The 11,068-nt window shown below is 38.4% G+C and overlaps 1 protein-coding gene across 2 annotated transcripts in view; it reads right to left on the reverse strand.

The window, feature by feature from the left end:
• LOC6038164 (glycogen synthase kinase-3 beta) overlaps nucleotides 1-10,532 on the reverse strand; it is a 66,375-nt gene extending 55,843 nt beyond the window's left edge. For both annotated transcript variants that reach the window (XM_038264180.1, XM_038264179.1), the window contains exon 1: nucleotides 9,782-10,532. The gene's annotated coding sequence lies outside the window, so the exon portion shown is untranslated. The remainder of the gene's footprint in view (nucleotides 1-9,781) is intronic.
• Nucleotides 10,533-11,068: the final 536 nt, after the last annotated feature.

An 11,068-nucleotide genomic window follows, 5' to 3' on the forward strand; every position in this document is an offset into this window, starting at 1 on the left:
AATCGCCTGGCAATGTTGCGGCAGACGGTCGTCGCGGTTGAACTTCTTCTCCGATGAGCGATTTTTCAAGGATATTCGTGGTGCAACAGGTGAACCGGAAGGTTCTGCGATACTGCAGTAACCGTAAACACTTCTTAATCTACCCTCCCCCGTGGAACACGAGGAAAGTGGTGTTTGGCAAACATTTCAGGTACTTCAAGCGCGAAGTGGATCCAGTCGAGTGTTGTTATCGATAGTCTTGGGCGGTACGCCCAAGGACGATGTGTCACTCAATTTAGTAAATGGTTCGCGAATGTTTACTTTTTATAGCTTTATTACGGAGTGCTCGCGCGCGAACATATGCCATTCCCCTGCGAAGGCAGATGTTTCGTCGGAGAAGGTACAGAGAATGTAGTCATGAAGATACGCACATTCAATAGGGCAGTAAAAGTTTATGACGCGAACCCATCACGGAAAAGTGGGAGGCGGAAATTGTTTCCGATGGATCGTTGTTCTGAAAATTGAACAGCTAACTTAGGTATGAGCATCGAGAGAATTGAAGATCCATCTACCAACAAAAATGACGATCAAAACAAAATTTCTAACGTTGAGGTTGATCACTTCAAGCAGTACTGATCAAATACATCAAGCGAAACCTGCCAAACCACTTCGCTGCACCGCAGCAGATCTTCAGCGTACTCAGCAAACGTGGAGTTTCCAAGAAGTTTGGATGATGTAACCCGCGGACAGAAAACGCAATTCATCAAATATTTGAAGTCGCGGTCAACAACTCGCTCCTGACCGGCTGACTGATCCGACATGTGCGATATCAAACCCTTTGCTATCGGCGTAGATATCGCCGTCCACCGCATCGTATCTGATAAACTTCAGAGAATAACCGGATTCCTAACCGGTCGCACGTAGTAATTGGACTCCTTGTCTAATCACAAATTGCTCACTAATCCTCAAACCTCAAAACTTGGCATGTGTCCAAGTCGCGAAACGCGACTCAACCGCACGAAAAGAGTTCACCGCACCAAAACGTGCCTCTCGCGCGCGGTGCAACAACTTGTACCCCCTCACACTTAACAGAAAATGGGTGTCCCAGAGCGCGCGAGGATCGCGCCTCCACCGCAATTCAAATGGACGCGAATCTATTTATAGCGGAGATGTCTGAACGCCTTTACGCCGCAACAGCAACTCCATATAATGGAGTATCCCCGCCCGTCACTCTCTTCATCAAATCTCGCAAATTTGAAGACATCGTACACGGTGAAGGCGGGAGCCGGCCAGGAAGCTGCCGACCTCCGCGCGATCGCGATATCGGGACGCGGACTCTGCGAGCAGGAAATCTTGATTGATATTGGGGCGAGGAGGTTACCTCGAGAACCGTTTTGCGACATTCCACACACACACACACACAGCGTGGTGTAGTGGTAGGTCGTCACGACGACGACGCGGTATTGACGTCACGTATTGCTGCCAGACGCTTGGAAGTGAGCTTGGTGAGGCGTACGAATCGTGTGCGGAATTGGTGCGGATTCGTACACGTGGTTTCTTGGAAATCTTGTTAGCTGGGATTTAGGTACCAACTAATCTAGTTACTGATTTTTGGTGTATTGCTGATTTCCAGGATTACAAGCTGACTCTGAACGTTAGGTATGCTGCCATAACTACAATATTTTTGCGTTTAAAAAATTTATGTTCAATGTACCTAATGCGTCCTTGAAGATCTGGGCTTAGTTACTTAGTTGACGTATTGACCGATAGCTGATCAAAGTTATAGAACTGATCAGAGTTGATTGGAAGGAAGTTCTTGGATGAACTGAGGCATGCAATATTTTTTTGTAAGTATTGGTATGTATTTGTAGATTTTAAAAGTATGCATCAAAACTTCAAAACACTTCTCTGATAAGCTGGTTGACTAAAATAGGACCGATGTACCATATTTTCACTGAACTCCCTTAGAACGAATCCCAAGTAACATTTTTAAACCCCCTGGCCACTACATAGTTTTATTGAGGTTTCATCGTAGTATCTTGATTGCTTAAAAGCTTTGTTTCGGTATTCACTGCAATCAACAAGCAAGAGCCAATTAAAAGGTTCTAACAAGGTTTGATGCCTTGGACATAAAACCTGATGAAAATAAAAGCCAACTGGCTTTCAATAAGGTTTTATTTAAGTTTTAAGAGAGTCTTGAAAACCAGATGGCAATGTCATGCCAAACGGTTTTGTCGCAAGCTCATTTAAAACCAAGGGTGTTGTACACAGTAAAAAATAATGTAAATTTAGGTGGTGTAATTTTGGAAGGTTGAATATTACCTCTTATATGATGTATTTTTACATCAATTTGGACTGAAAAAGTGACATTACACCAGAAAAGTGGTAAATTTACACATTTTCAGAGGTAAAATTACACATTTTTGGTGACATAAAAAATGTACCCCTCCCCAGATGTAATATTACCATATTTTTTTTACTGTGTAGCTGTCAAGTGCAATTAGTCATACAAAAAGCTCACTTAAAACCATAAGCTCCTAAAAGAGCATTTAACGCAACCAAATAGCAATGCTTAAATATGGCGCTAAACGCGTGGTCTGATTGAATATGATTGACCGCCGCCAAAATAGAAAAAGTACAAATTTTATTAAAATTTGATGAAACCCCACATTCATGATGAATTTTTGATATCGTTAGCATAGGCATAGACGTTTAAAAATTATTTTTTTATTTTTTTACAAAAAATGCAAATTATAAAAAAAATGTTTGAAACTGGGATTACAAAAGAAATATTTTTGATGAAACGAGTTGATTTGTTTTGGCTCTATTTCCTCCACGTTTATCGATAAAATTTTAACCGCAGCTGAATTTGAGCCACCAATTGCGAGGAATTTGTTTTGATATTATTTTGAGGCTCTGGAAGGGATCACCTCGAAAATTGTAAATTTCACGGGGACCTCAATTTCAAAACACAAAACTTCATGCAATTTTCGCGGAATATGAAAAATGTAAAAAAAGACTCTGAAAATCCTACGTTTAAATCACAGAAACTACTTTTTATGCCTAATTATATATTATGAACGTTACACCAACAAAAAACTGTCCTATTTTTCAAAAAAGTTTCCACCTGGTTTATGAATGAACTCTATTTATATTTGAAACAAAGTGTAGGGCATGCGTATTCTCATTTACTGAACTGCTTTTTTTAATATTCCACTAATAAAGCTTAAAAGTTTTCGCTGATTTGCTTCTGTTATATCATTTTATATTTTATTGAATTTCATATTTAACAATCTTGTCCAGACAAAATTACTAAAATAAATTGAATTTTTCTGCGACATTTAGCCCATTGAATATATTTATAAAGTATTCATCTCACTTTTCAAAAACTAAATTTAAAATCAATAGGCAAAATCAATATATTTTTTAACAAAATCGAAATTTTTATTCTAAATGAGAAAAGAAAACAAAAAAGTAGTATTTTTTAACTTTCACAGGAATTATCCACCCAAATAAATAAATATCGTTAAACTTAAACTGGACTCAGAAAAAAAAACAATGTTTTCAAAAGGTGATTTCAAAAATATAAAAAGTTCTTCATTTTATTTTGAATAAAACAAAACTTTATTCTTTTAGTATTTTTGAAACTATACCTTTCATTTAAGACCAGTAAAATTTGTATTACAGCGATTGAAAATATTACTAAATTCAGTTAATTTCTAAAAAACTCAAAAATCAGAACATTTCTTCAAATGGTTAATATCAAGCTTTTCAATTAAAAGCTAATAAAATTTACTTAAATAGTCTTTATGGGTGAAATATTTATTAAGTTGTTGATTCAAAAAAAAAAATAAAAAAAAAACAAAAGAAAAGTAAATAAAAATGAGAAAATTGATAAATTTCACGAATTTTACGCCGTCCACCAAATCGTCAAAAATCACTAATCACTTAGTAATAAAACCAGGGTATTTACTCACTTAACAGTAGTTCATAAGATTATATTCACTCCTATTTGAGTTTGATAAAATCGTGAAATTTCACTAACCCTAGTCATATATGACCTTTTGGAAACACCAAAATTTGTATGAACTACTTTTGGGATCAAAAATGCTCGTAAATTGTTTAGAAATGAGGCGGTAGAATCGAAGTTTTTGGTGTAAGAACACATTAAGGAGGATCAGAAAACCTAAAAAAAGTCTTAAGTTACCAAAGAATTGCGCTAACATCTCTGGGTCTCAATCTGGGTAAAATCGTATAGTCAGAACAATTTGGAATATCCTAAAAATGGAATACGTGTATCGTAATGCCAAAGGGACGAGAGACTTCTTTGGATATGTACCAAAATGGTAAATTTGATAGAATTGTGCTATTGCGTCGATAAATTCTATTATCAGTATTCGTGGACACTTCGGATATCTCAGCACAGCACACGTATGTTGAATTTATTTTTATTACTGAGGGTTCTCTTCGATATACCACTTTCGTAATTTGGTAACTTGTCTCTACCGTCGTAGACTCTGAAAAGTGCATTCCAAGCTTCTTAGAATGACCCAGAACATCTCAAAAGTAGGTTACTGGACTCAATATGTTACTAAAGGGTCGTCCAGGACACTCTGAATGACCCAGAACATGATAAAAGTTAAAGAGCTACACATCATATCCCAGTCCAGGTCTATTACAACATCAAAGTTCAGACTCGGGACTCTGTACAACGTGATGATCTGCACTAATTCTACGAAAGATCAACTAGCACGTACACTTTATAACTTTTTCACGTGGACCAGTCCCAACAGCTATCACTGGCAATCCCACCCAAACACGTGCTGATCCAGTACAACCATCTGATTGACAGTGAAATAATGCACTTTTCGCGTGATCCCCACGATCTGCGTGCGCAGGAAGTGCAGACTGCAATAAATCTCGCCCAGCTCTAATGATACTTCCCCGCGAGGGGCCGTCATTAAACCACATTTTTGCGCTAATCATCAACGCAATGCAATCGCACACCAAAACTTCATGAATCATTCAATGGTGGCGTAAGATCCGTCTGTCCCCCCCATCATCATCGTCATTGACGCACCCCGCGCGCACGGTAATGCCCATGGGATATTTCGTCAGCAAAAATTTTCCATCCACCCAAAAAAAATCAAGGGGGGCTACCACCACGCACACAGACTTGGCGCGTCGCGCAGACACATTCCTGAGGCTCGCCAGAGTCGTCCCGCGCTTGTTGTTGGTGGTCAGAAGAATTCACACCGCTCTGGAGCTCGCGAGTGTGAGTGTGAAAACTTGTTCCAGCTCCAAACTCTCTCAATGATCGTGCAAAAAAAAAACTGTAAGCAGGCAGTTCAAGTTGCCCCAAACTGGCTGGCAGAACTTGTCCGGACAAGATCGAACTGGACCGCGCGGCCCGATCCTGTGCGCAGACTTGACTTTTTTTCGTTGACGGGCGAGGACGTCGCCAGAGTCAGTGTGCCACACGGCTACACGTGGAGCGTGAATTGAGTTGTCGACCTTCTTGCCGGGTCGCGGCCGACCCGCTATCGATTGGTCACCGTTAGCGACGACCGTGAGAGACCACACCGTCTGTGGAGGCGGGTCAACCCCCGTTTACGTCATTCGGACTCGCTTTTCCTACTCATTTATTTACATCGTTCTTCATGGCTTCTTTTTTGCATGCCAACAGCTTTCCTGCTATGTGTGAGTTGTTTTTGAATGTGTGCTGAAGGAGTGAGGTTCAAAACAGAATTCAAAATCTGCTAACCTCAAATCTAATCAGAATTACCAAACGACTTTTTACAGTGCAGGTAAGAAGTGGTGGAATCGTCACGCCACAACACACTTCTTTTGGCTTCCGAAAAAAAACATAAAACACGCAAACAACCAAGACCGGCATCAACATCGCACAAATACACACACAAACCGCAATCGCGATAAGGGGTGAGGCCAATAAAAAAGCGACTCCGAACTGAATGTAAGTCGCGCGTGTCGCATGAAACACAACAACTCAAGAAAAGTACCACCAAGAGGAAGAAAAAGTTAAACCAAAACGCTAATCACTTTCGCTTATCACTGTGTGTGTGTGTGGTATGCGCCACCACATTACATCTATGTGCAAGTGCACCACACATACACACGCGCGCGGCTTAAGGCGTCGCGTCCGGATGTCGTAATGAAAATTTTCCATTGACATTTAATCGGAGACGGCGGCGGGAACTTGGCGATATCCGAGAGTGCGGCCCAAGTGCGTGGGACCGAAAGAGATGGTGTACGAAAACGTCACCGAAAGAGGAGGCGAAAAGAGTTTAAAATGCACTTTGCACATTTGGATAGTGGGAATAGAATGTGGAAAATGTGGTTAGTATAGCGAGACAATCACAAATATTTAAAATGTCAAAAGAGGCAAAAAAATATTAAAATTATTTTAAAACCATTAAAATACTTTTTTATGTTCAAGTTAAATTTAATCCAAATCAGTAGGTTTCGGTTTGCATTGGCAGGTATCCCCGAAAAAAAGAGGATAATGTTCTCGTATGCCCAATCTACGCATACTAACACAAATTCACAAATTCGTTTTCGTCGTGATGGCCGATACTGTAAAAGCAAGAGTCCGATGGAACAAAAGTCTCGGGATCGATTCTCGTTGCTATCGTTTGTCGTCACATGCATAACAAACAGTTTTCATTAATATTTAAAACAGATTTTTGAAAAATCCGCAGTATTTTCAAATTCAAAGAGATGAATCGTTTTTTTGTATCGCAAAAATGTCAATTTGTTTTACACTTGTCGAAATAACCATTTAAAAATAAATTTACAGACTTAATAGTTAATTATCAACAAATTTAAGGCACTTCGCAAAAACATTCACCAAATTTAATTAATTTTAAATTTTAATTAGTTAAAAACATGACAGTTTTTTTTAAATTGGACCACATTTTAAATTAACAAAAATAACAATTAATCCCAATAAATTTTCTTTATGTGCAAATTATAAAATAATTATAAATTTCTTTTATTCTTATTACAGTAGAATACAGTTTTTTTATTCCACTTTTTCCTCAGCGAAAAATAATGGCTGGTTCAATGTAAAACGAAATTAAATGTACCAACAATGTGTTTCTAATTCTAAGAATTAATGACAAGAGAAAAATTCTAATTAATTCAGAAAGTTCGTAAAATTTTCAACAATGAGGTATCACTTTTTGAAAGTAGGATGAATTTTGAATCATGACTAAAAAAATATGTTTTGCAAAACAAAACTGAAATTGATTTCATTGTTTTTTTAAATAAGCATATAATATTGTTGAGTTTGAAAGTAAAATTTATGAGTAAGCCCGCGAATCTATTTTTATCTCCATCCTCTACAATTTTTGTAATCTTAACATAAAAAATAAATAAATAAAATCTTTTTTGAAGAGACTTATGTAAATCTTTACTGGAAATCAGGAAATGTCTGTCGGGATGTTTTGAAAATCATTATCATTTAAAATTCATTGCAAGATGGACAAAATTCATTTTACAGTCTCGCGATGAAAAACGCGATAAAATGAACCATATTTTTAAACTTCATTTAAAGATGAAAATTCCAATTTAGAACCATCCAGAACTCTCTTTTTGTTATCATTTGTTTTCTTCAATAAATAGTTATTCATTTAAATGTTAAAATTTTCAAAACAATTTATTCTAAATAACTTGAAAAAAGCTCATTTTTGTAAATTCCACCACAAGTTTTACAGTATTTCATGGGGTAATTTTTGTACGCTACAAAATAAAAGGATGAAGTCGTTCGGTTGTTTATTGTGGTTATTGAATTCAAGAAAGGTATTCAAGACTTCAAAAATCCTATGGTTGTATACACAGCAAAAAATCCGATGGCAAAATCGCATGCAAAAGTATGCACATCACCTTCGTCAAAATAAACACTTAATATTACGCACTGCATGTATATTTTTTGCAAAAACAAAAAAAAATTACAACCGACGAGATTCAAACCCAGTACCAACAGTGAGGACTGGCGCCTTAGCCCACTCGGCCATCAGACCGATGAATCGCTGTAAGGATAAACGCATCTTGACATTTCGGTCAAGTAGGTTTCCCATACTGATGGGCTACATATTTTAGGGTGTAAAATTACATAAAATTGCATAAAACAATGCAATATATATTTTACACCTAGGCCTTTTACACGCAGCTGGATTACTACTTTTTAAGCTGTGTAAATTGTCTAAATCTGATTCTAACTTTTGATACTGAAATTTAAAGGAGACTGACATTTTTTGCCAGCAATCAAGGGATACTCAACAGAAAAAATCCATTAAAAGGGGCTTGAGTTTACTACACAGCAAATAAAATAGTAATCCAGCTGCGTGTAAAAGGCCTGGTTGTATAATAATTTTATTAACATTTATTAACATTATTTAAGGAAATTGTATGTAATATTACACCCTGAAATACGTAGCCCATCAGTATGGGAAACCTACTTGACCGAAATGTCAAGCTCATATATGCGTTTATCCTGTCCATTCTTCATCGGTTTGATGGCCGAGCGGGCTGAGGCGCCAGGCCTTACTGTAGGTGCTGGGTTTGAGTCCCGTCAGTTGCAACTTTTTTTTTGTGTTTACAAAAAATGTACATGCAGCGTGTAACATTAAGTGTCTTTTTTGACGAAGATGATGTTCATGATTTTTCTTGCGATTTTACCGTAGGATTTTTTGCTGTGTACACAATGTCAAATAAAGATTTTTTTTAAATATTGTTATTGAAAAAAAATACATACTGAATTAGTTTAAGTGAAGTTTATCGAATTTCAAACAAACTTGCAAATATCATCCCGGTTTGTCAGTCGAACTCCCGATTTTTTCCCCGAGATGAACACCCTGAATATAGTCCGATGTCTATATAATCTTATTTTTTATTTAAAATACAGCGGGGTTTCAATCATTTTATTTGAACAAAAGACAATTTTTTTTTGAATATTTTCAAGTTGTTTTTGTCCACTGTAATTTCTCAGTCTCAAAAATATTTGTATCGGATTTCCCTTCAAAAATTACAGCTTCCAAATTTACATTATTTTTTTCTGTGTAGGTAATCGAAAGACCTTTCTAACGAGTCCAAAACATTGATGATCTGGCAACCCTGTGTCGAGTTATGACCACTTAAGTGATATTTGTGTACTTTTTTTTGGCGGATTTTAAGAAAACTAGATGAAATTTGTGTTCAAACCTATCGAATCACCAATCGTTGGTAAAGAGTGAGGAAGGCACAAACCACTCAGGTGGATTAAGTTAGTTTTTAGCTATGTTTGACATTTTTGCTAATGCAAGATGATGCGCAAAATCCAACAACTACATTTTGACGATAGGTTTTTATAATTGGCTACCAAAAATATCTATCAGCAGACAATCTGCTACTTTACCAGCTATCCGTTTGGATGTGGCAGCTGTAGAAACTCTTCTCTCAATTAAGGTTTATACTGATAGAATATTAATGTAGATATGTATTATAGATTTTTAAAACAGTAAACTCCAGAACCTTTCCCCCTTTTTAAAATTGTGTCCAGTGCTCAAACCAACACGCTCCCACTATCCACCGTAGTTGGCGTTCCGACTTCTTGAACCGGTTCAAGACGTGCGAGCGCGCGTACCGCACGCTCGTCTCACGCATTTCTCCGCAAGTTCTTCAACTCGGTCAACGCGAGTCACTCATGATAATCCACACAAACGATTGCATCCATCCCCCCGTTGTGGTCGTTCGTCGTCATCGCCGCCGCCGCGGCTTGTAGGATTCCCAAAATAGCTCGTACTTTGACCGTCGTCCACTAGTTGTTAGTTGTATAGTTTCGGCAGTGCCTGCTCGCGGAATCTCTTCCCTCGTCAACCGAAGAAACTATGTCGTAGCTCCGCTCCGCTTAAGCCTGTAGAATTCGGTAAAGTTCAGTCCGCGCAGTGACACAACGTCGGTGGAAAAAAACCTTGGCCGCGCACAGCGTTCAACTCCACGCGGGACTGCTGCAGCAAATGAACACTTTTTCTTCTTCGGTTATCTGGCCCGGTCTTCTTCCTTTTGTGTTATTCTTGGTCGGCTTTTGCGACATGCAACAGTAAACACTCTGCCACCACTTGGTTTTGCCGAATCGCGCCGTTTGTTCGTCAGCAGTGCGAAATCTGCGGCCAACTCTCACTTTGGGGGCATCGAATCGAGAGGATTCCAAATTGCTCTTCACTTTTCCAGGGCGATTTTTTTTTTTCGTTGCTTCTCGATCGCGATCGTTTCGCAAATTGCGATTGCACACACTACTCTCTTCGATCAATCTTCAATCAATTCGTAATTTGGCGCAAAACAAGCAGCGAAATAAAATCGTTGCAAAAATAGTGTCGTTAATTACAGTATCAAACAACAAAACGGTAACGATTGTAACAAAACAAAAAATCAGTAACAAGAAACAAAAAAAGTTTGCCTCGCGAATTTCTTCGTGTTTGGAGAGTTTGAGCTGTTCGAAGGCGCGCGCGCTCACGGAACGTACTTCCACTTCTGCGAGTGTCTGCGTTGGTACTGACTGGCTGACTGGCGAGAGGAGCGCGAGAGTCTCGAAGTCCGCCACACACCGGCACGGCACCAGCAGTTAGGGGGGCTGGCTGACTTCTTGAATGACGAACGTGCTCAGCAGTCAGTGAGAAGCTTTTAGTTGGGGAGAAGGATGGAGGAGCGCGCGTGGAGCCGAGTGTTGGTTGGGGTACTGAACGGGCGCACATGTGTGTGTTGATGTGAGGAGGTTTATCCATTTTGGAGTAATGTGCGAATTGGATGGAACTGTGCGATAAATCGTTAGGCCGGGAGAATTTGGACTTATGGTATCTTTTTTTAAGATTAAAAACTTAGATCGATAACGATACAGTCCAGACTCGATTATCCAAAGGTTTGTATGGGACTTCAGATAATCGAATCACGAGCAAAAAATATTTTTTTTTGTTTTCTTACTTTTAACATCAAATTCGAGTACTGCGACACCATTTTAGTCAAATTTAAATGGTTTATTGCTTATTAAATCAAAAAAACGCATTTTATCAATATTTCATCACCGCCATTTGGC

The sequence above is a fragment of the Culex quinquefasciatus genome, chromosome 3 (genome assembly GCF_015732765.1).
Source record: "Culex quinquefasciatus strain JHB chromosome 3, VPISU_Cqui_1.0_pri_paternal, whole genome shotgun sequence".
NCBI classification, from domain to species: Eukaryota; Metazoa; Arthropoda; class Insecta; order Diptera; family Culicidae; genus Culex; species Culex quinquefasciatus.